The 26,683-nt window shown below is 35.7% G+C and overlaps 1 pseudogene; it reads right to left on the bottom strand.

The window, feature by feature from the left end:
- Positions 1-13,015, bottom strand: part of LOC103268805 — a 38,543-nt pseudogene extending 25,528 nt beyond the window's left edge.
- Positions 13,016-26,683: the final 13,668 nt, after the last annotated feature.

Below are 26,683 nucleotides of genomic sequence, written 5' to 3'. Positions count from 1 at the left end.
TTTAAAGATGTTGGGTACTAATCAGGGTCAGGTATACATGTCCCCATTATGCATGTACCCTGGTTAATAAGGGACACCCCCCTCTTCCTGTAGGTTTCCTCAACTGCCAATGAGACTCCTCCTCCCCTGGTAGTTTCCCAGGACTGCCAATCCCTTTCCTGTGGTATTATGATAATTGTTCAAGGTCCCCTTATTAGTGAGAGTTTGTGGTATTCTGTTTTTTTTCCCTGTGTCATATCACTGTGTATGACACACTCTAAGCACATGAAGTGTGTAATCACTTTTTCATTAAGCAAAAACATAAAATCCTTGTCAAAATCTGCAGAAATCTCTGAGGTGCCCCTTTCTTTTTGTAAGACACAAAGACTTACAGTTGTCAATGGGTCTGGCTCTGTACTGTGTTACAGAGATACAGAGACTGTACCCTTGCTCATAATGGTGACCTTAGTGCAGAAGATAGCACCTGGTCACTGTAGATACTCAATAAATATTTGCTGATTTCATAAGAAAGGTTTGCTCAGTGATGTCATGTAGATAAACTGAACCAATACTGCAGACACCCAGACGGAATAGAGAGTGGCTTGTGGTGACTTCAGAAACAAATTATACCGCCTCCGTGGCAGTTTGGCTCTAACAAACTAGTGTTGAACCATGTGGATGTCTAGAACAAGATGCCCTTTAATTGCTTAGGCCCAATCTTGGAGAATCTGACCCCGATCTTCACTGATATCCTACAAATCATATGGTGGTCAAAGACTAGGGTGAAATTTATTATCTTTTTAGAAATTATATATATGTGTGTGTGTGTGTGTGTGTGTGTGTGTGTGTGTGTGTATTTGAGATGGAGTCTCACTCTGTTGCCCAAGTTGGGGAGCAGTTACATGCTCACACTCACTGTAGACTCAACCTAAGGGCTTAGGTGATCCTTCTGCCTCATCGATCTAAGTAGCTGAAATACAGGTGTGAGCAACCACGCCAACCTAAATGTTTTTGATTTATTGTAGAAATGAAGCTTCACCAAGTTGTCCACCAAAGAGTTGAACCCCTGGTCTCAGACAATCCTCTCACTTCAGCCTCCCAAACTGCTCGGATCACAGGTGTGAGCCATGACGTCGACCAAGACATATTTTCACTTTCTCTTTTTGTTTTGCTGGTGCTGCTGTTGTTGCTTATTTATACATTCGGCAATATTGGTAATTTCTGTTCTTCTGTGATATACTAAACTGAAGTACACCTGGACATATTGATTTCATTTACTGAGGAGTTCATGGGATTCAATAGGTTTCTCCACACAGAATTCACTCATGAATAATTTTCTTTACACTAATGCTCTCTTCAGTCATGTAGGCCCCTGGGAGACAGGACTGAATCGTTAGTAGTACCTGACCAAGTCAACAAGGCCAAATGTTATTCAATATGTATATGTTTTTGCTTTATTTTAGCCATTGGAAGCACAAAAGACATTTTTCTTTTGTGTTGCTTGATTCAGAGAGAGGTTTTAGGACATATTTTGTCTTCTTCACTTGAGGGATATAGTAAGATTCCTTTTCCTTTTTTTTTGGCTTTTATCATAATTAGGACATGTTTTCATTATTCAAAATTTCAGAAGAAGACTAGCGTATTAATACTCATATCACCATAGTGTACTGTATACTCTTTTGACAATTCACTCAATCACTGATGTTGTCAAAGAGTTTTTATTGCACAGAAAATATTGAAATCTCGCTGTGAAGTGAATACTGCAAATGATGAAGTAGAATCTGATGATCCTTTTATGTTGGCATATGTTTAAAAATATTGTGAGTCTATACGCGTTAATTTACTTACAGTGGTTTTGCCTAATAATGAAGTCCAGAAGAAATTGTTTTTCTCTTAAATATTTGCTTTTTTAATAAAATATGTTAATTGAATTTTCAATAAAATGTATGTGCCATTAAACAAAAACTTAAAATCCCTGTAAAAAATGTGCAGGAATACCTGAGGTACCCTTTTTCCAATAAGGCCCATTGATTTAGAGTTCACAGATCGACTTCCTCTAACCCTATGGGTGGAGAGTCTGTCCTGATCATGATATCCCCAGTACCGGTGACAGCACCTGATCAACGTTGATCCCCTAATAAATATTTCCTGAGGGAATAGAGCATGTGTACAGTTTACTCAAGACTGTCATGACGAAGAACTGAAGCGATGTTATAGAAGCAGAGCAGGCACAGAGAACATCTTGTAGTGGACTTCAGGAAAAGATATATAGCCTCAGTGACACTAGTCTCTACCATCAGGTGATGTGTCATTTGGAAGTTTGGAATAAATTTTAGTATCAAGCTCCAGAAATCTGATCCTGACCTTCACTTTCCTATAAGTCACATAAGTGATCAAATGTTAAAATGAAATTTCTTCAAATTACATAAATTAATATTTTTAATCTTTTTTCTTTTTAAACAAAATCTATTGGGAAGCTGGTAATTTTTGTTATTCTCTCTTATGCTAAACTGAAGTGCACCTAGGCATGCTCATTTTATGCACTTCAATGATATGGGATCTAATAGTTTTCAGTCACAGAATCTACTGATCCTTTAATTCCCTTAACACTATTGATCTCTTCAGTTGCATAGAGTCCTGAGAAACAGCACCTGGCCCTAAGTGGTAACTCACCTAGAGGTAGTCTAATTGGATTTAACGTTTAAAATTTTTGCTTTCTTCTTAGTCTATGTTGTTGCAAAAGACATTTTACTTTGTTGACTGACTGAGAGTGAGAATATAAGACATCTTTGTCTTTCTATCTTTATTCTCTTAGAAGTGAGATACAAAGGGTTTTTCTTTACTTTTATCACAATAAAGGAAAACAGTTTATTATTTAAATGCTAAGAGACAACTTGCTTATTATATACCCTACGCAATTAGCATGTATAATATATGTTCTTTAACACCATTCAGCCATTGACTGTGTTATAGCACAGTGCTTATTTTCAAAGAATACATTAAAAGTAGTTGTGTAAACTAGAGCAGATTAATAGTAGCTTCTTACATGACCCTTTTATGTTGATGTGGAGGAATAATGTTCTGGGTCTCTACATGCAGTATATTCAAAGTGATTTTATCTGGGTAATGACACTCAAAAAATTTGTTTTTCTATTTTGTTGCTGTTTTTTTTTATTTTATATGTTTTTTATAAAATTTTTAAGGTGTAGGGTACTATTCAGGGTTAGGTAAACAAATTTTCATTATGAAGTTATCCTGGTTGATGAGGTGTACCCCCCTCCCCAGGCAGTTTCCCTCAACTGCCAATCCCACCCCCTTCTGTGGTCTTTTCCCACTACTGTCAATCCTTTTCTTATAGTATTTTGATAACTGTTCAAGGTGAATGTATGAATAAGAACATATGGTACTCTCTTCTTTGTTTTTGTGATTGATCACTGAATATAATAGACTCTAACTATACCACATTTGTAATAAATGGATTTTTTCACTAAGCACAAGCATAAAATCTTTGTCAAAATCTGCTGAAATCTCTGAGTTGCCCCTTTGTTTTTGTAAGATTCAAAGACTTACAATTAACAATTGACTTGCAACTGCACTGTGGGTACAGAGACTGTGTCTTGCTCATCATGGCATCCCTAGTGCAAAAGACAACACCTGGTCAAAGTAGACACTCCATAAATTTTCGTTGAGCTGATGGAAAGGTAAGTTCAGTGATGTCATGTCGATAAGCTGAGCCAATACTGCAGACACTGAAAAGGGATAGAGTGGCTTGTGGTGACTTCATAAACAAATTACACAGCCTCAGTGACAGTTTGGCAATAGTATTCTGGTGATGTCCCATGTGGATGTCTAGGACAAGATGCTCTAGCATCCCCTAGGCCTAAACTCCAGAAATCTGACTCCGGTTTTCACTGATATCTGACAAATCATATGGTTGTCAAAGACTAGGATGAAATTTATGTCTTTTTAGAAATTATATTTTTACTTTATCTTTTTGTTGTTGTTGTTCAGTTAACATTTTGGCAACATTGGTAATTTGTGTTATTCTGTCGAGTGTTAAAGTGAAGCACACCTGGACATGTTGATTTCATTCTGTAAGAAGGTGGTAGGATCTTATAGGTTTTAACCACAGAATTCAATCATTCATTAATTCTCCTTACACTAACGGTATCTTCAGTCATGTAGGCCCCTGAGAGAGACATCACTGAATCCTTAGTAGTGCAGTAGTGCCTGGCCCAGAAAACAAGGTTACATGTTATTATATATTATATAATATACATATATATTATACATATATTATATATTATATAATATACATATATATTAGTCATTATAAGCACAAGAGTCATTTTTCTTTGTATGTTGATTGACTCAGAGAGAGATTTTAGGATGTTTCTCATCTCTTTTTCAGTTGAGGAATATATCAAGGTTTTTAGTTTTGTTTTGTTTGCTTGTTTGTTTGTTTGTTTTCTTTTATCATAATTAGACAAGAATTCGCTATTCAAATTTTGAGCAATGACTAGCTTATGATATACTCTTACACCACTGGAGTATACTTTAAACTTTTTTGACAATTCAGTCAATCACTGATGTTATAAAATAATTCTTATGTTCATAGAAAATATTGAAAACTAGCTTTGAAGTGAAAACTGCAAATTATGAAGTAGAATCTTGCATGATCCTTTTCTGTTGATATATGAGTAAAAGTATCTAGGTCTATACACCTCAATTTATTTATAGTGGTTATACCTGAGTAATGAAACCCAGAGGAAATTGTTTTTCTCTAGCCCTTTGCTTTTTTAAATAAATAGGCGCATTGACTTTGTAATAAAATAAATTTTCCTTTAAGCAAAAACATAAAATCTCTGTAAAAATGTGCAGGAATGTTTGAGTTATCCTTTTTCTAACATGGCACTTTTAGTGAGAGTTCACAGGTGGCCTGCCTCCACCCTTGTGAGTGGAGAGACTGTCCTGATCATGACATCCCTAGTGCAGAAGACTGCACCTGTTCAAAGTACAATCTCAATAAACATTTCCTGAGTGGATATTAAATGTGTGCAGTTTACTTGGTGATAAACTGAAGTGATGCAGTAGAAACAGAGAAGTGGCACGTGGTGGATTATAGGAGCAAATTATACAGCCTCAGTAACACTTAGTTTGGAATAAGCTATTGATGTGTCAAGTGAACATCTGGGATAAGTTTTAAAAACAAACTCCAGAAATCTGACCAAGACTTTCACCTTCCAACAAATCACATAGGGTGTCAAAGCCTATGAGGAAAATTCTTGGAATTGCATAAATTAACATTTTTATCTTCTTCCTTTTTAGATAAACTCCTTGACAATGCTGGTAAGTTCTGCTATTCTGTCATATAGTAAACTGAATTGCAGCTGGACATGTTGACTTCATCCACTTAGAAGGTTATGGGCTCGGTGGCTCAACCTGTAATCCCACGCAATCCTGCGCCTTTGGGAGGCTGAGGTGAGTGGATTGCCTGAGCCCGCGGGTTCGAGACCCGCCTGGGCAGGCGAGACCTCATCTCTACAACAAATCAAAAAATTAGCCGGGCGTGGTAGTGCGCACCTGTAATTCCGGCTACTCAGAAGGCTGAGGCGGAAGGATCGCCGGAGCCCAGTAGGTCGAGGCTGCAGTGACTGGGAGCAGCCACTGCACTCCAGTCTGGACGACAGAATAAGATTCCAACTCAAAAAAAAAGAGAAGGCTATGGGATCCAATAATTTTTTAACCACAGAAACCACTGATTCATTAATCCCTTAGCATTCATGATCTCTTCAGTTGCATTAGACCCTGAGAGACAGTCCCTATCCTAAGTGGCAAGTGATATAGAGGAGGAATGCATTTTATTCAATGTTTGCAATTATTTGCTGTCTTTAGTCTTTTTAATCACAAATAGCATTGTACTTTGATTGTTGATTGACATAGTGAGATTATAGGACTTCTTTTGTCTTTGTTTTCCATCTTTCTTCTCTTAAAAGAGCTATAGAAACAATTTTTCTGTCCTTTTATCATAATAAAGGAAAACATTCCTTATTTAAATGATAAGAGAATACTGGCTTATTATATACACTTAATGGTAAGAGATGACTAGCTTATTATATACACTTAAGTCTTTAGAGAAGTGGCTATTCAATATGTTATTGAAAAGTCCTTATTTTCATAGAACATATTAAAGATCAGTTGTTAAAAAATAAAGTAGTCTATACAGAAGCATGTTGCAAGACCCTTTTCTGTTGATGTGAAGGAAGAATGTCTGGATCTATATAACACATTATATTGAAAGTGGTTATATCTGGATAATGAAAGCTCAATATAATAGTAGATATTTTTTGTCTTTACTGTCTTTCAATGATATGTACATACGACATTTGTAATAAATGGCATTTTCATTAAGCAAACACATAAAATCCTTGTCAATGTCTTCAGGAATATCTGAGCTTACAACTGACAATTGACCTGCCTCTGCATTGTGGGTGCAGAGACTGTGTCCTGCTCATCATGCCTCCCTAGTGCAGAAGGCAGCACCTGGTCAAAGTAGTTCCTCAATAAACATTTGCTGAGTTGATAGGAACGCTTTGCAGTTTATTCAGGAATGTCACGAAGATAAACGGAACCAATGCAGCAAACACGGAGAAGGAATAGAGAGTGACTGTGGCAACTGCAGAAGCAAATTTTACAGCCTCAGTGACAGTTTGGTTCTACCTGGTTATGTTGTTTCATGTGTAAAACGCTGCCCCTTCGATCATTAGGTCTCATACTCTGATAATCTGACTCTAATCTTGACTGATATCCTGCAAATCTTATACATGTCAAAGACTAGGAGAGAAATTTATTGGCTTTCTAGAAATGATATTTTTACTTTCCCTTATGTTTTTCAGTTAAACATTTCAGCAGCGTTGGTAATTTCTATTGTGTTGTCGAATGCTAAACTGAAACACCTGGACATGGTGATTTCATTCAGTGAGAGAATGATGGAATCCAATGGTGTTTAGTCACAGAATTCACTCATTCATTGTCTTAACACTAATGGTCTCTTCAGTCATGTAAGCTCCGAGAGACAGCACCTAACCCTGAAAGGTACCTGACCAAGAAAGGAGGTCTAAATATTTTTCAATATGGATAATTTTTGTTTTGCTTGAATCATTAAAATCACAAAATACTTTTTTGTTTCTTTGCTGATTGACTCAGAGATATATTAGGATATCTTTTGTCTTTTTCTTGGATAATAAATATAAAACACTTTTCTTTGCTTTTATCATATTGAAAAAAAGAATTCATTATTAAAATGATGAGAGAAATCTAGCTTATTATATACTATTACAACAATAGAGTGTACATTGTCAACTCTTTTGACGATTCAGTATTTTACTGATGTTATAATTGAGCCATTTTCACAGAAAATAATGAAAACTGTGAAATGAATACAGTTGATTATGAAGAAGAATCTTACATGATCCTTTTCTGTTAATATATGAGTAAAATTATTCTGTGCCTATACACCTCAATTTATTTACAGTGTTTATACCTGATTAATAAAACTCAGAGGAAAAGTTTTTCTCTAGCCCTTTGCTTTTTTAAATAAAATAAGCACATTGAATTTGCAATAAAATGTATTTGTTATTAAGCAAAAACATACAATCCCTGTAAAAATATGCAGAAATGTCTGAGGTACCCTTTATCTAATAAGGTGTATTGAATTAGAGTATACAGGTGTTCTGCCTCTGTCCCTGTGGATGGAGAGATTGTCCTGCCCATCATGATGTTTCTAGTGCAGGACAGCACCTGGTCAAAGTAGGTTCTCAATAAAAATTTCCTGAGTGGATAGAAAATGTGAGCAGTTTACTCAAGACTGCCATTGTGAAAATCTGAAGTGATGCAGCAGAAACAGAGAAGTCACAGAGAGCCGTTTGTGATGGACTTCAGGAGTAAATTATACAACCTCAGTGACAGTTAGTTTGGAACAAGCTGGTGATGTACCATGTGGACATCTGGTATAAGTTTTAGTCTCAAACTCCAGAAATCTGTTCCAGACCTTTATTTTCCTGCAAATCACATAGGGGTCAAAGCCTATAAGGAATTTTCTTGGAATTACGTAAGTCAATATTTTTTTTACCTTCTTCCTTTTCCAGATGAACTCTTTGACAAAGCTAGTAAGTTCTGTTATTCTGTCATATGCTAAACTGAAATGCACCTGGATATGCTGATTTCATTCATTCAGAAGGTGATGGGATCCAACAATTTTCAGCCACAGAATCCAATCACTTATTAGTTATCTTAACAGTAATGGTCCTTTTGGTAGCATAGGCCCCTGAGCAACAGCACTGGACCCTTAGTGGTACCTGGCCAAAAAAGGAGATCTAAACATTTTCCAATATGTATAAACCTTTGCTTTGTTTCAGTTGATAAAATCAGAAAGACAGTTTTCATTGTTGATTGATTTGGAGAGAGATTATAGGACTTCTTTTGTCTTTACTTTTTGTCTTTTCCTCAGATGAGGGATATATATATATATATATATATATATATATAATTTTTTCGAAATGAGGGAATTAATTCATTGCTAAAATAATGAGAGATGACTAGCTTAGTATATACTCTTTTGCCACTGGAGTGTATATTCAATACTCTTTTGACCAGTAAGTCATTCATTGATGTTATTAAAAAGTTCTTATTTCACAGAATATATTAAAAACTAGTTATGAAATAAATACATCAGATTTTGAAGTCTATTCTTAAACGATCCTTTTCTGTTGATGTAAGGGTAAAAATACTCTGGATCTATATACCTCAATACATTTACAGTGTTTATATCTGAATAGAGAAACACTGAGGAAATTGTTTTCCTCCAGCTATTGCTTTTTAAAATGAAATTTGCACATATGTCTTTACAATAAATTGTATTTGTTATTGAGCAAAAACATAAAATCCCCTTCAAAATCTGCAGGAATGCCTGAGGCAGCCCCAATTTCTAGTTAAGTGCATTGAGTTAGACTTGACAGGATCTCTGCCTCTGCCCTTGTTTGTGGAGAGACTATCCTGCTCATCATGGTGTCCCTAATGCAGACGACAAAACCTGGTCAAAGTAGATCCCATAATAAACATTTCCTGAGTGAACAGAACACGTGTACAGTTTACCTGGGACTGTCATGATGAAAAACTGAAGTGAGGCTATAGAAACAGAGCAGTCATAGAGAACATCTTGTGGTGTTCAGGAGCAAGTATATAGCTTCAGTGACACTTTGTCTCTACCAAACAGGTGATGTGCCATTAAGAAGTCTGCAATAAGTTTTAGTATCAAATTCCAGAAATCTGATCCAAGCTTCACTTTCCTACAAATCACATAAGGGGTCAAATGATAAAATGAAATTTCTTTGAATTATATAAATTAATATATTTTACCTTCTTCCTTTGTAGATAAACCCTACCAGGAAAATGGTAAGTTCTATTATGCTCTCTCATGCTAAACTGAAGTGCACCTGGACATGCTGATTTCATGCACTTAAAGGTGATGGAATCCAATCGTTTTTAGTCATAAAATTCACTGATTAATTAATTCCCTTAACACTAATGGTCTCTTTGGTTGCATAGAACCCTGAGAGACGGTGCCTGGCCCTAAGTGGCAACTCACCCAGAGGTAGTCTAATTTTATTTAATGTTTATAATTTTTGCTTTCTTTTTAGTCTTTGTAAATACAAATGACATTTTGCTTTGTTGACTAACTCAGAGAGATACTCTAGGACTCTATTGTCTTTTCTTTTTATCTTTCTTCTCTTAGAAGAGAAATACAAAAGGTTTTCCTTTACTTTTATCACAATAAAGGAAAAATTATATCATTTAATTGCTGAGATGACTAGCTTTTATATACTCTTAAGCTATAAGAGCATATAATATATACATTTTACCCCATTCAGCCTTTGGCTATGTTATAGTACAGTGCTTATTTTCACAGAAAATATTAAAAATGGTTGTTTAAAAATAGAGCAGATTAATAAGAAGCTTCTTGCATGACCTTTTTCTGTTGATGTGCAAGAGGAATGATTTGTGTCTATACACCACAATATACTTAAAGTGGTTACATCTGAGTAGTGAAACCCAAATAATTTTTTAACTCTTTGCTTTTTTAAATTTTATAATTTTTTATTTTAAAGATGTAGCATACAATTCAGGGTTAGGTAAACAAATGTTCATTAGGCAGGTACCCTGGCTAATGAGGTGTACCCCCTTCCCTGGCAGTTTTCCTTAACTGCCAATCCCAACTCCACCCCAGCATTTTCCATTATTGCCAATTCCCTTCTTATGGTATTATGATGATTGTTCAAGTTCTGCTTATGGGTGAGAAAATATGATACTCTGTTCATTATTTCTGAGAAAGAACACTGAGTATGATAGACTCTAAGCATACCACATTTGTAAAAATTGGCATGTTTTATTAAGTAAAAACATAAAATACTTGTCAAAATCTACAGAAATCTCTGAGGTGCCACCTTCTTTTAGTAAGCTGTAAGAACTTACAAATGACAATTGGCCTGCCTCTGCACCGTGAGTACAGAGGCTGTGTCTTGCTCGTCATGGTGTCCCTAGTGTAAAAGACAGCACCTGGTCAAAGTAGATCCTCAATAAATATTCGCTGAGTTGGTAGGAAAGGTTTGCAGTTTCTAGCGATGTCATGTAGATAAATTGAACCAACACTGAAGACACTGGAAAGGAATAGAGAGTGACTTGTGGTGACCTCAGACACAAATGATACTGTCTCAGTGACAGTGTGGCTCTAACTACCTGGTGAAGTCCCATGTGAATGTCTAGTATAAGATGCTTTTTCATTTCTTGGCTCAAACACCAAAAATCTGACCCCAGTTTTCATTACCATCCTACAAATCATATGGTTGTCAAAGACTAGGATGAAATTTATTTTTTTTATAAAATTGTATTTTACTTTCTCTTGCTGTTTTGTTGTTGTTGTTGTTTAGTTAAACATTCTGGCATTATTGGTCATTTCTGTTACTCTGTCATATGTTAAACTGAAGTACACCTGGATATGTTGATTTCATTCACTGGGAAGGTGATGGGATCTGATAAGGTTTTAGTCACAGAATTCTCTCATTAATTTATTCTCTTTACACTAATGGTTTCGGCAGTGATGTAAGCCTTCTAAGAGACAGCACTGAACCCTTAGTAGTACCTGGTTCAGAAAACAAAGCTAAATGTTATTCAACATGTATCTTTTTGTGTTATTTTAGCCATTATAAATACAAAAGATATTTGTCTTGGTTTGTTGATTGACTTAGAAAGAGATTTTTAGGAAATAATTTGTCTTTTTCTCAGTAGAGGCATATGCCAAGGGGATTTTTTTTTGCTTTTATTATAATTAGGAGAAGAATGCATTATTAAAATATTGAGAGACAACCATCTTATTATGTGCTCTTATACCACTAGAGTGTATTGTCAACTTTTTTGACAATTCAGTCATTCACTGATGTTATAAAAGAGTTCTTATGTCCACAGAAATATTGAAAACTACCTGTGAAAGGAATATAGCAGATTATGAAGTAGAATCTTGCATGATCTCTTTGTGTTAACATATGAGTAAAAATAATCTGGGTCTATACACCTCATTTATAGTGGTTATACCTGAGTGATGAAACCCAGAGGAAATTAATTTTTCTTTGCTTTCCAAAATAAGATAAACACATTGAATTATCAATAAAATTTAATTGTCATTTAGTGAAAACATGAAATCTTTGTTAAATGTGCAGGATTGCCTGAGGCACCCTTTATCTAATGAGGTGCATTGAATTAGTGTTGACAGGAGTCCTGCCCTGGCCCCTGTGGGTGGAGAGTCTGTCCTGCCCAACATGATGTCCCATGTTGCAGAAGACAGCAGCCATTAAAGGAGACCCTCAATAAACAATTCCTGAGTGGATAGGAAAAGTGAGCAGCTTACTCAAGACTGTCATTATGAAAACCTGAAATGATATAGTAGAAACAGAAAAGTCACAGAGAGAAGCTTCTGGTGGACGTCAGGAGCAAATTATACATCTTCAGTGACAGTTACTTTGGAACAAGCTGGTGATGTGCCATGCAGACATCTGGGATAAGGTTTTCTCAAACTCCAGAAATCTGACCCAGATCTTTACTTTTCTTCAAATCACATAAGGGTCAACGCCTACACGGAATTTTCTTGGAATTACATGAGTCAAATTTTTTTTACCTTCTTCCTTTTTAAATATACCCTTTATGGAAGCTGATAAGTTCTATTATTCTGTCATATGCTAAACTGAAGTGCTTCTGGATATGCTGATTTCATTCATTGAGAAGGTGATGGAATCCAACAGTTTTTAGCCAAAGAATCCAATCATTTTTTAGTTCTCTTAACACTGAAGGTCATTTCCTTAGCACAGGCCCTTGAGCAACACACAGGACCCTTAATGGTACCTGACCGGGAAAAGAGGTCTAAAATTATTCAGTATACACAATCTTTTGTTTTGCTTTAATTTCTATAATCAGAAGGACATTTTTTATTGTTTATTGATTGATTCAGAGAGAGATAATAGGACATCTTTTGCTTTTTGCCTTTTCTCAGATGTTGGATATATTTTTTAAATTATATCGTAATGAGGAAAAAATTTCTTAATAAAATAATGAGAGGTGACTAGCTTAGTATATATATTCTTCTGCCATTGGAATGTACCTTGTATACACTTTTGAACAGTCAGTCATTCACTGATGTTATAAAAAAAAGTTATTTTCACAGAATATATTAAAAACTAGTTGTAAAATGAATACTGCAGATTACGAAGTTGATTCTTGCATGATCTTTTCTGTTAATTCAAGGTTAAAAATATTCTGGATCTATATGTCTCAATATATTTACAATGGCTATATCTAAGTAGAGAAACCCACAAGAAGTTGTTTTTCTACAGGTGTTGTCTTTTCGAATGACATAAGCACGTTGAATTGGCTTGAAATTGTATTGGTCATTGAGCAAAAGCATAAAAACCTCCTCAAAATCTGTCGGCATGCCTGAAGCAATCTCAATTTCTAGTAAAGTGCATTGAGTTAGACATGACATGATTTCTGCCTCTGTCTCTGTTTGTGGAGAGACTGTCCTGCTCATTATGGTGTCCCTAGTGCAGATAACAGCACCAGATCAAAGTGAATCATCTGATAAACATTTTCTGAAGAATAGAAAGTGTGTACAGTATACTGGAGACTGTCATGATCAAAAACTGAAGTGATGCTATAGAAACAGAACAGCCATAGAGAGCATCTGTGATGGATTCCAGGAGCAAATATACAGCCCCAGTGAAAATTTCTCTCTCCCAAGAGGGTGATGTGCCATTAAGAAGTGTGGAATAAGTTTTACTATCAAAATCCAGAAATCTGATCCAGACCTTCACTCTCCTACAAATGAAATAATGGTCCAAATGCTAAAATAAAATTTCTTTGAATTATTTCAATTAATATTTATAACCTTTTTCCTTTTTAGTCAAACCCTGCGTTAATGCAGGTAAGTTCTGCTATTCTCTCTTATGCTAAACTGAAGTGTATCTGGACATGCTGATTTCATGCACTTAAAGGAGATGGGATCCAATAGTTTTAGCCACAGAATCCTCTATTTCCTTAATTCCATTAGCACTAATGGTCTCTTCAGTGCATAGGCTCCTGAGAGACAGCACCTGGTCCTAAGTGGCAATTCACCTAGAGGAAGTCTAATTTCATTTAATGTTTATAATTTTTGCTTTCTTTTTAGTCTTTGTAATTGTCAAAGACATTTTGCTTTGTTACCTGACTCAGAGTGAGACTATAGGACGTCTTTGTCTTTCCTTTTTGTCTCTCTTTTCTTAGAAGACATTTACAAAAAAGTTTTTCTTTGCTTTTATAATAATAAAGAAGCAAATTCATTATTTAAATGCTACGAGATAGCGACTGCCTTGTTGCATACTTTGAAGCCATTGGAGTGTATAACATACATTCTTTACACCATTGGGCCATGAACGCTATTATAGGACAGTGCTTATTTTCACAGAAAACATTAAAAACTAGTTGATTAAAAATAGAGCAGATCAATAAGAAGCTTCTTACATGACCCTTTTCTGTTGATGTGGAGAAAGAATGTTCTGGGTCTATACACATAGTATATTTAATGTGATTATATCGGGAAAATGAAACCCAAGTAATTTTTTTCTATCTCTTTGTAGTTTTTTTTATTTTATAATTTTTTATTAAAAAGATGTAGGAAACAATTCAGGGTTAGGTATACAAATGTTCATTAGGCCTGCATCCTTGATGAGGTGTGCGCCCTTCTACTGGCAGTTTCCCTCAATTGCCAAGCTCACCCAGCCTCCCTAGCCGTTTTCCACTACTGTCATTTCCTTTCTTATAGTATTATGACAATTGTTCAAGGTCTGCTTATGGATGAGAACATGTGGCACTCTGTATTTTTGTTTCTGTAATGGATCACTGAGTATGATAGACTCTAAGCATACCACGTTTGTAATTAATGGCCTTTTTATTAAGCAAAAACATATAATCCTTGTCAAAATCTGCAGAAATCTCTGAGGTGGTCCATTCTTTTTGTAAGTCACAAGGACTTACAACTGACAATTGGCCTACTTCTGCACTGTGAGTACAGAGACTGTGTCCTGCTCGTCATGGTGTCCCTGGTGCAAAAGACAGCACCTGGTCAAAGTAGATCCTCAGTAAATATTCGCTGAGTTGATAGGAAAAGTTTGCAGTTTGCTCATTGATGTCATGTAAAAAACCTGAACCAATACTGCAGACACTGATTAGGAATAGAGAGTGTCTTGTGGTGACCTCAGAAACAAATGATACAGTCTCAGTGACAGATTGACTCTAACTACCTAGTGTTGTCCCATGTGGACATCTAGGATAAGATGCCTTTTCATTCCTTAGGCTCAAACTCCAAAAATTTGACCCCAGTTTTCATTGCTATCCTACAAATCATATGGTTGTCAAAGACTAGGATGAAATTTATCAGTTTTTTATAAATTATATTTTCACTTTATGTTGTTGTTTTGTTGTTATTGTTTAAACATCTTGGCATTGCTGGTAATTTCTGTTTCTCTGTCATATGCTAAATTGAAGCACACCTTGGCATGTTGATTTCATTCACTGGAAAGGTAATGAAATCCGACAGGGTTTTAGCCACAGAATTCTCTCATTAATTGATTGTCTTTACACTAAATTAGCCTACCTCTGCATTGTGCAGTCTCGGCAGTCATATAGGCCTTTAAGAGGCAGCACTGAACCTTTAGTAGTACCTGGTTCAGAAAACAAAGCTAAATGTTATTCAACATGTATCATTTTTTGGTGTTATTTTAGCTATTATAAACACAAAAGATATTTGTCTTGGTTTGTTGATTGACTCAGAGAGAGAATTTTTAGGATACAATTTGTCTTTTTCTCGGTTGACATATATGCCAAGGGTTTTTTTTTCTTTTATTATAATTAGGAAAAGAATGCATTATTAAAATATTGAGAGACAACCATCTTATTATACACTCTTATACACTAGAGTGTATTGTCAACTTTTTTGACAATTCAGTCATTCACTGATGTTATAAAAGAGTTTTTATGTCCACAGAAATATTGAAAAGTACCTGTGAAATGAATACAGCAGGTTATGAAGTAGAATTTTGCATGATCCTTTTTTGTTAACCTATGAGTAAAAATATTCTGGGTCTATACACATCAATGCATTTACAGTAGTTATACCTGAGTTATGAAACCCAGAGGAAATTTTTTTTCTAGCTCTTTGCTTTCCTTAATAAAATAAGCACATTGAATTTTCAATAAAATTTATTTGTCATTTAGAAAAAACATGAAATCTTTGTAAAAATGTGCAGGAATGCCTGAGGCACCCTTTCTCGAATGAGGTGCATTGAATTAGTGTTGACAAGACTCCTGCCCTGGCCCCTGTGGGCGGAGAGACTGTCCAGCTTTTCAGGATGTCCCTAGTGCAGAAGACAGCACCGGGTCAAAGGAGATCCTCGATAAACAATTCCTGGAGTAGATAGGAAAAGTGAGCAGCTTACTCAAGATGGTCGTTATGAAAACCTGAAATGATTCAGTAGAAACAGAAAAATCACAGTGAGCAGCTTGTGGTGGATGTCAGGAGCAAATTATACATCTTCAGTGACAGTTACTTTGGAACAAGCTGGTGATGTGCCATGCAGACATCTGGGATAAGGTTTTCTCAAACTCCAGAAATCTGACCCAGATCTTTACTTTCCTTCAAATCACCTAGTGGTCAAAGCCTACATGGAGTTTTCTTGGAATTACATGAGTCAAATTTTTTTACCTTCTTCCTTTTTAAATATACCCTTTAGGGAAGCTGGTAAGTTCTATTATTCTGTCATATGCTAAACTGAAGTGCACCTGAATATACTGATTTCATTCATTGAGAAGGTGATGGGATCCTACAGTTTTTCACCAAAGAATCCAATCATTTTTTAGTCCTCTTAACACTGAAGGTCATTTCCTTAGCATAGGCCCCAGAGCAACATCACCAGACCCTTAGTGGTACCTGACCGGGAAAAGAGGTCTAAACATTATTCAGTATACATAATCTTTTGTTTTGCTTTACTTTATATAATCAGAAGGATATTTTTCATTGTTTGTGATTGATTCAGAGAGAGATTTTAGGACATCTTTTGTTTTTTGGCTTTTTGGCTTTTTCTCTGATGAGGGATATATAATTTTTTATTAATATCGTAATGTGGGAAAAAATTCATTAATAAAATGATGAGAAGTGACTAGCTTAGTATACACTCTTATGCCATTAGAATGTACCTTGTATACTCTTTTGACCAGTCATTCATTCACTGATGTTATTAAAAAGTTCTTATTTTTACAGACTATATCAAAAACTAGTTGTGAAATGAATACAGCAGATTATGAAGTCAATTTTTGTATGATCTTTTCTGTTAATGTAAGGTTTAAAATATTCTGGATCTATATACCTCAACATATTTACAGTGGTTATATCTGAGTAGAGAAACCCAGAAGAAATTGTTTTTCTACAGTTGTTGCCTTTTTGAATGACATAAACACATTGAATTTGCATGAAATTGTATTGGTCATTGAGCAAAAGCATAAAATCCTCCTCAAAATCTGCAGGAATGCCTGCAGCAACCCCGATTTCCAGTAAAGTGCATTTAATTCGAGTTGACATGATTTCTGCCTCTGCCTCTGCCCCTGTTTGTGGAGAGACTGTCCTGCTCTTCATGGCATCCCTAGGGCATATGACAGCACCAGGTCAAAGTAGATCTTCTAATAAACATTTCCCGATGAATAGAAAATGTGTACAGTATACCGGAGACTGTCATGATCAAAAGCTGAAGCAATGCTGTAGTAACAGAGCAGTCATAGACAGCATCTGTGGTGGACTTCAGAAAAAAATATATAGCCTCAGTGAAACTTTGTCTCTACCAAGAGGATGATGTGCCATAAAGAAGCCCGAAATAAGTTCTAGTATCAAACTCTAGAAATCTGATCCAAACCTTCACTTTCCTACAAATCATATAAGGGGTCAAATGCTAAACTTACATTTCCTTGATTTATTTAAACTAGTGTTTTTAACCTTCTTCCTTTTTAGGCAAGCCCTGTATTAATGCAGGTAAGTTCTGTTATTCTCTCTTATGCTAAACTGAAGTGCACCTGGACATGCTGATTTCATGCACTTAAAAGTAATGGGATCCAATAGTTTTTAGCCACAGAATCCACTGATTCATTCATCCCTTAACACTAATGGTTCCTTCAGTGCATAGGCTCCTGAGAGACAGCACCTGACCCTAAGTGGCAACTCACCTAGAGGTAGTCTAATTTCACTTAATGTTCATACTTTTTGCTATCTTTTTAGTCTTTGTAATTGCAAAAGACAGTTTGCTTTGTTGCCTGACTCAGTGAGACTATAGGATGCCTTTGTATTTCCTTTTTGTCTCTCTTCTCTTAGAAGACATTTTCAAAAAGTTTTTCTTTGCTTTTATAGTAATAAAGGAACAAATTCATTATTTAAATGCTAAGAGATGACTAGCTTATTGTAATCTTTGAAGTCATTAGAATGTATAATATATACTCTTTACACCATTCAGGCATTCACTATATTGTAGTACAGTGCTTATTTTCACAGAAAATATGAAAAACTAGTTGTTCAAACTTAGAGCAGATCAATAAGCAGTTTCTTGCATGACCCTTTTCTGTTGATGTGGAGGAAGAATGTTCTATATCTATACACCACAGTATATTTAAAGTGATTATATCTGGGAAATGAAACCCAAATAATTCTTTTCTATCTCTTTGTAGTTTTTTTTTAATTTTATAATTTTAATGATAGGGTAAAATTCAGGTTTTGGTATAGACACATTCATTATGCAGGTGCCCTTGTTGATAAGGTGTGCGCCCTCCACTGACAGTGTCCCTCAACTGACAATCCCACCTCCCCACCACTCCCCGCCCTGGCAGTTTTCCACTACTTCCATTCCCTTTCTTACAGTATTATGATAATTGTTCAAGGTCCGCTTATGGGTGAGAACATATGGTACTCTGTTCTTTGTTTCTGTGATGGATCACTGAGTATGATAGACTCTATCCATACCACATTTGTAATAAATGGCATTTTTTATTAGCAAAACATAAAATCCTTGTAAAATCTGCAGAAATCTCTGAGGTGCCACCTTCTTTTTGAAAGCTGCAAGGACTTACAACTGACATTTGGCTTGCCTCTGCACTGAGAGTACAGAGGCTGTGTCCGGCTCTTCATGGCGTCCCTAGGGCAAAAGACAGCACCTGGTCAAAGTAGCTCCTCAATAATTATTCGCTGAGTTGGTAGGGAAGATTTGCAGTTTTCTCAGTGATTTCCTGTAGATAAACTGAACCAACACTGCAGACTTTGAGGAACAGAGAGTGGTTTGTGGTGACCTCAGAAACAAATGATACGACCTCAATGACAGTTTGGCTCTAACAAACCGGTGATATCCATGTAGACGTCTAAGACAATATGCCCTTTCATTTCTTAGGCCCAAACTCTGGAAATGAGGGTTAGGGGACTCAGTAATATTTAATCGCAGAACTCACTGATTCATTAATTCCTTTAGCATTAATGGTCTCTTCAGTTGCATTGGCTCCTGAGAGACAACATCTTGCCCTAAGTGGCAAGTGACATAAAAGTTGAATACATGTTATTCAATGCTTACAATTATTTTCTGTATCGTTAGTCTTTGTAATCACAAATGGCATTTTACTTTGATTGCTGATTGACTCAGAGTGAGATTATAGGACATCTTTTGTCTTTGCTTTCCATCTTTCTTCTTCTCTTAAGAGAGCTATAGAAATAGATTTTCTGTTCTTTTATCACAACAAAAATAATTCATTATTTAAATGGTAACAGAGGAGTAGCTTATTATATACACTTAAGACTTTATAGTGTACATTACATACTCTTTAACCATAAGCCATTCACTATGTTATAAAAGTCCTCATTTTCATAGAACATATTAAAGACCAGCTGTTAAAAAATAAAGACTATGTAGAAGCATCTTTCATGACCCTTTTATGTTAATGAGAAGGAAGGATGTTCTGGTTCCATACACCACATTATATTGAAAGTGGTTATATATGGGTAATAAAACCAACTATAATGGTAGATTTTTTTCTATGTTTTTGTTGTCTTTTAATGATATGTGCATACCACATTTGTAATAGATGGGTTTTTTATTAAGCAAAAACATAAAATCCTTGTCAAAGTCCTCGGGAATATCTGAGGTGCCTCCTATTTGTGTAAGACATAAGGACTTAAAATTTACAATTGTTCTGCCACTGCACTGTGGGTGCAGAGAATATGTCCTGCTCATCATGTCCTCCGTAGTGCAAAACACAGTACCTGGTCAAAGTAGTTCCTCAATAAACATTTGCTGAATTGATAGGAAAGGTTTGAAGTTTAGTCGGGGATGTCATGAAGATAAACTGAACCAATGCTACAGACACTGAGAAGGAATAGAGAGTTACTTGTGGCAACTTCAGAAGCAAATTTTACAGCCTCAGTGACAATTTGACTCTAACTACCTGGTGATTATGTTTCATGTGTAAACTAAGAAAAACTGTCCCTTCAATCTTTAGGCCTCAAACTCAGGTAATCCGACTCCAATCTTCACTGATATCTTGCAAATCATATATTTTTTTACTTTTCATTTCTTTTAGTTAAACATTTTGTCAACATTAGTAATTGCTATTAATCTGTCATATACTAAACTGAAGTACACCTTGACATGCTGATTTCATTTACTAAGAAGGTGATGAGATCCAATAGGGTTTAACCACAGAATTCACTCATTCATTAATCCTCTTAACACTAATGGTCTCTTCAGTCACATAGGCCCTAAGAGACAACACTGGATCTGAGAGGTACCTGGACCAGAAAAGAGTTCTAAATATTTTTCAATATGGATAATTTTTGTTGTGTTTTAGTCATTATAATCTGAAAAGACATTTTTATTTGTGTGTTGATGACTTGGAGAGATATTAGGATATCTTTTGTCTTTTTCTAGTTGATTAATATGAAACACTTTGTTTTTATCATATTTAAGAAATGATTCATTATTAAAATGGTGAGAGACAACTAGGTTATAATGTACTCTTACACCACTGTGGTGTATATTGTAAACATTTTTGATGATTCAGTCTATTACTGATGTTATAAATGAGTTATTTTCACAAAAAAAAATAAAAAGTAGCTGTGAAATAAATACAGCAGATTATGAAGTAGAATTTTGCATGATCCTTTACAGTGGAGATATGAATAAAAATATTCTGGATCTATTCACCTCAATTAATTTACAGTGGTTATACCTGATTAATGAAATCCAGAGGAAATCATTTTCATTCTTTGCTTTCTTAAATAAAACAAACTCATTGAATTTTCAATAAAATATATTTGTCATTAAGCAAAACTCTTTTGACAATTCAATCATTCACTGATGTTATAAAAGAGATCTTATGTTCACAGAAAATATTGAAAACTAGTTGTGAAACAAATACAATAGATTGTGAAGTGGGTGAACATGCCCAGTGACCACCTTTGAAACCTCCCACAACCAACAGGCCAGAAAATGCCTTTTCTTCTCCCATAACTGAGGATGACTCCTCGTGTGCAGTGGCAGGGGTGGTGGTGGTGGTGGTGGTGATGTTGGTGGTGATTATTATTATTTGGAGTCAGAATCCTGCTGGAGACCAGCTCCAGCAGGGTTCAGGGTCCCCCAAAGGTGGAGATAGCATCAGTGATTGGGGGGAAGAAGAGAGAAAGAGAGAGAGAGAGAAAGAAAGAGACTGGACTCCAGTCTAGTGCAGAAGTGATGTGTGTTATTGGAAATTACAACGGGTCTTTTATACACACTCAAATTTGGAAGGGGTGTCCCCCACCCACCAGAAACCTTAATCCATGAAAACTTAATCAATGATTGCCTTTAAACCCTTTTCATATGATAATCTTAAAATCCCATAACAAAGGATAACCTAATCTGTTACTGACATATTCTATAAACCTTTTTCATCCTAAACTAATTGATTTATGCCAAGTTAAACAATTCTATAGAAGCTTAAGTATTTACTTTACAAACAAAAGTGGCCCATCCCAGAATGTTTGGAATGTGGCCCAGTCCAAAGTTCATAGTGCGCTACCTGCAAGTAACCCAGCTGCATTCTTTCAACAAAATGGCTGTCTTCTAAAACTGTATTCTACAATTTACACCTTCAATAAATCCTAAGATCATGACCCAGAAGCCTGTGACCAATACTAAGGCTCTTAGATGTGACACGAGTTTGAATTGTAAGTTGTATGAAAGCCAAAACCACAGTTTGTGGAAGAATGGGAGCAATGAGCTTCTAAAGTTAGCTTGTGTTCCTCCCGATCTCAGAGTTTCTATGTTTTGAGCTCACAGTAGCTTAATCTGGTTAGTGCTGAGTAGAAAGGGGGAGGAAATATGAGGGAAAATATCCTGGGTCTGTACTCTTCAATTTATCTACAGTGATTATATCTGAGCAATGAAACCTAGAGGAAATTGCTTTTCTCTAACTCTTTGCTTTTTTAAGTGAAATAAACACATTGAATTTTCAATACATTATATTTATCTTTTTTCCCTTTTTTTTAATCAATATCTTTTATTATGATGTTGTGGGGTACAGTTAAGGGTTAGGTATACAAATACATTTCATTCAGGCACCCTGTTGATAGAGGTGTTTCCCCGTCCCCAGACAGATATTTGCTACTGTTAATCCCATCTCCCTCCCCCCACCATAGTTTCCCCCTACTGTCAGTCATTTTCTTATAGTATTATATTGGATGTTAAAAGTCCATTATATGAGTGAAAACATGTGATACTCAGATCTTTGTTTTTGTGAGAGGTCACTCAGTACTATAGACTCTAGTTCCATCCAGGTTGCTGCGAAATTCATGATTTTGTTCTTTTTTATGACTGCGTAGTATTCCATTGTGTATATGTACCACATATTTTTAATCCAGTCCTCTTTTGATGGGCAGCGTGGTTGATTCCAGGTTCTTGCTATTGTGAACAATACTGCGATAAACATACATGTGCATGTATCCTTTTTATAGAGTGATTTGAGTTCTTCAGGATATATTCCCAGTAGAGGGATTGCGGGGTCATATGGGAGGTTGATATTTAGAGCTTTTAGGAATCGCCACATTGCTTTCCACAGAGGTTGCACTAGTTTACACTCCCATCAGCAGTGTAGAAGTGTTCCCTTTTCACCACACCCTCTCCAGCAGCTGTTACTTTTTGAGTTGTTGATAATTGCCATTCTGACTAGAGTTAGGTGGTATCTCAGTGTGGTTTTTGATTTGCATCTCCCTGATGATTAGTGAGGTTGCACATTTCTTCATGTGTCTGTTGGCTGCTTGGATGTCTTCCTTTGTGAAGTGTCTGTTCATATCTTTTGCCCATTTTATAATGGGGTTGTCTGTTTTTTTCTTTTCAGCACGTTTGAGTTCCTTGTAGATCCAAGATGTTAATCCTTTGTCAGACCTGGAGTTGGCAAATACTTTTTCCCAGTCTGTAGGCTGTCTCCCTGCTCTCTTGATGGTTTCTTTGGCTTTGCAGAAGCTTGTCAGTTTAATAAGGTCCCACTTGTCTATCTTCTCTCTTATGACCTGCCGTCGCCATCTTGTTCCCATCCTCTATATTTATCTTTAAGCAAAAATCCTTTTGAAAAATCTTCATGAATGACTGAGGCATTACTTTTTCTAGTAAGGCACATTGAGTTAGTCAGACATCCTGACTCAGCCCCTGTGGGTGGAGAAACGGTCCTGCTCTTCATGATGTTCCTACTGCAGAAGATAGCACCTGGTCAAAGTGGATCCTCAAGAAACATCTCCTGAGTGCACAGGAAGTATGTACAGTTTACTCAAGACTGTCATGATGAAAAACTGAAGCAATGCAGTAGAAACAGAGAAGTCAAAGAGTAGCTGTGGCCTTCAGAGGCACAGTGGCAGTTTGATTCTAACAAACTGGTGGTGAGCCATGCAGACATCTGGGATAAGTTTTACTCTTAAACTCCAGAAATCTGCCCCAGATCTTTACTTTCCTAAAAATCACCTCAGCGTCAAAGCCTAGAATGAAGTTTCTTGGAATCACATAAATTAACATTTTTTACTTTCTTCCTTTATTGTCAAACTCTATGACGAAACTGGTAAGTCACCTGTTATGTCACCTGTGCTAAACCGAGTGCACCTGGATTACTGATTTCATTTACTTAGAGGGTGATGGGATCCAGTAGTTTTTAGTCACAGAATCCACTGATTAATTAATTCCCTTAACACTAATGGTTTCTTCTGTTACATAGGCTCCTAAGAGACCACACCTGGTCCTAAGTGGCAACTGACCTAGTGAAATTTTAAAATGTATTACATCTTTAAAACTTTTTGCTTTGTCTTTATTTACTCTTTGTAATCACAAATGACATTTTTCTTTGTTTTTGGTTTTTTGTCTCAGAGTTAGATTATAGGATGTCTTTTGTCTTTGCTTATTATCTTTCTTCTCTTAGGAGAGATATACAGATTTTTATTTGCTTTTTATTATAATAAAGAAAATAATTCATTATACCTGGATAATGAAACCCAACTGAGATTTTTTTTCACTATCCTTTTGTTTTATAATGAAATTAGCACATTGCACATATAGTAAATAGTTTTAAGCAAAAACATAAAACTCTTGTCAAAAACTTCAGAAATGGCTGAGGGACACCTTTTCTTAAATAGTGCATGGAGTTAGAGTTGACAAGTGGGCTGCTTTTCCTATTCCTGTGGGTGGAGAGACAGTGTCCTGTTCATTGTGATGTTCCTAGTGCAGAAATCAGCACCTGTTCAAAATAGATCTGCAATAAACATTTGTCAGCAGATAGAAAAGGCTTGCAGTTTAGTCAGGCATACATTGATGATAAACCAAACCAATGAAAGAGAAATTGAAAGGTTAGAAAGAGTGACTTGTGGTGAACTTCAGAATCAAATTACACAACCACAGTGAAAGTTTGGCTCAAAGAAGATGGATGATGTCCCATGTGGACATCTAGGAAAAGTTTCACTTTCAGTGCTTAACCTCAAGTCCAGAAATCTGACCTAGATCTTCACTGTCCTATGGATCACATGAGTAGAAGACAAAGCTTAGGATTAAATTTATATATGTGTTATGTATAGTTTCTGAAAAACATTCACTGAGCTGATAGGAAATTTTTACAGTTTACTCAGGGATGTCATGAAGATAACCAATGCAGCAGAAATGTTGAATACAGGGCAGCTTGTACTGGACTTCAGAAGCAAATTATACAGCTTCAGTGATAGTTTGTTTCTATCAAGCTAGGTGAGGTCCTAGGTGTGGACGTATAGGCCACATTCTCATTTTAGCCCTTTAGACTCTTATTCTGGAAATCTGACCCATGCTTTCACTGTCACACAAATCACAGAGACATCAAAGCCTAAGATTAAATTTTTGGAATTTCTAAAATTAATACATTCTCTTATCCTCTTTTGTAGAAAAACCCCTTGAAAAATCAGGTAAGTTCTGTTAATTTCTTCTATGCTAAATTGATGTGCACTTGCATATGGTGATTTCATTCATTGAGAAGGGGATAGGATCCTACAGTTTTCAGTCACATCATTCATTCATTCATTCATTCTTATTACATCAATGGTCTCTTCAGTCATATGAGACCCCAAGGGACAGTACCTGCCCTGAATGGCACTTGACTAAGAAAAGAAATTTAAACTTGATTCAATGTTTATAATTTATTTTTTGTCTTTAGGTTTTATAATTACCAACCACATTGTTACTTTGCAAGTTGATTGATTCAGATATATATAAGATCTTTTGTTTTTTTCTTTTTCTCAGATGAAAAATATACCAAGTTTTCTTAGCTTTCATCATAAGGGGAAAAAAATCACTATTTAAATGCCAAGAGATAACTAGCTTATTACACACTCTTATGTTATTAGACGGTATATTACATACAGTACTCTTTAGACTATTCAGCGCTTAAATATATTATAGAAGAGTGCTTATTTTCATAGAAAATGTTAAAAACTAGTTTTTAAATTAATAGGCAGGTTATGAAGTAGCAATTCTTGCATGGTCCTTTCCTGTTGATGTGTTGGCAAAAATATTCTGAGTGTATACACCCCAAGATATATCTAAAGTGGTTATGTCTAGGTAATGAAACCCAAATGAAATTATTTTTTCTCTATCTCTTCAAGTTTTTAATGAAACAAGCAGATTGCATTTGTAATTAATGGTATTTGTCAACAAGAAAAATACAAACCCTTGTCAAAATCTGCAGGAACATCTGAGATACCCCTTTTATGTCTTAGGGTGCATGAAGTTATAGTTACCTCTGTCCTTGTAGATAGAGAGACTGTCCTGCTCATCATGATGTTCCTAGTGCAGAAGACAGCAACTGGTCAAAGTAGATCCTCAATAAACATTTCTGAGCGAATAGGAAATGTGTGCAGTTTACTCAGGTTTGTCATGAAGATAAACTGAGGCAAGGCAGCAGAAACTAAGAAAGAAAAAAGAGTGGATTGTGGTGACTTCAAAAGCAAATTATATAGCCTCAGCGACAGTTTGGTTTTAATATCTCGGTGAAATCTCATATGAACGTCTAGGACAAGATTCCCTTTCAGTCCTTGAGTCTCTAAATTCAGAAATGTGACTCACACCTTCACTGATATCCTTCAAATCATATGGAAGAAAAGGCCTAGTATGAAATTTCTTGGAATTTCATAAATTAATATTTTTACCTTCTCCTTTTAACATTCTATTTTTTTTAAAACTAACTCAATAGGCAACCTGTTAAGTTTGTTATTTTCTATGCTAAATTAAAAATTCAGCTCATGCCTCCTCAGAACACTCATCTTCCTGTGTTTGGTTGCAGAGTGAATAAAACTTTTGGGAGAAGAGGGTAAATGCAGTCAAGAGACTCACCTTTGTCCTGCCATACCCCATTATCTTTAACAGCATAGTAAATTATGTGTATTCAGAAAAAGGAATGCTTCTACACTGCTGGTGGGAATGCAAACTGGTGCAGCTTCTTGGAAGACAGTGTGGCGAATCCTGAAAGAACTAGAAATTGACCTTCCATACGACCCAGCAATTCCCCTATTGAG

This window comes from Carlito syrichta, unplaced genomic scaffold (assembly GCF_000164805.1).
Source record: "Carlito syrichta isolate Samal-C Ts95f unplaced genomic scaffold, Tarsius_syrichta-2.0.1 Scaffold308912, whole genome shotgun sequence".
NCBI lineage: Eukaryota > Metazoa > Chordata > Mammalia > Primates > Tarsiidae > Carlito > Carlito syrichta.
The sequence above is the reverse complement of the archived record's forward strand: the minus strand, read 5'-3'. Positions and strand labels throughout refer to the sequence as shown.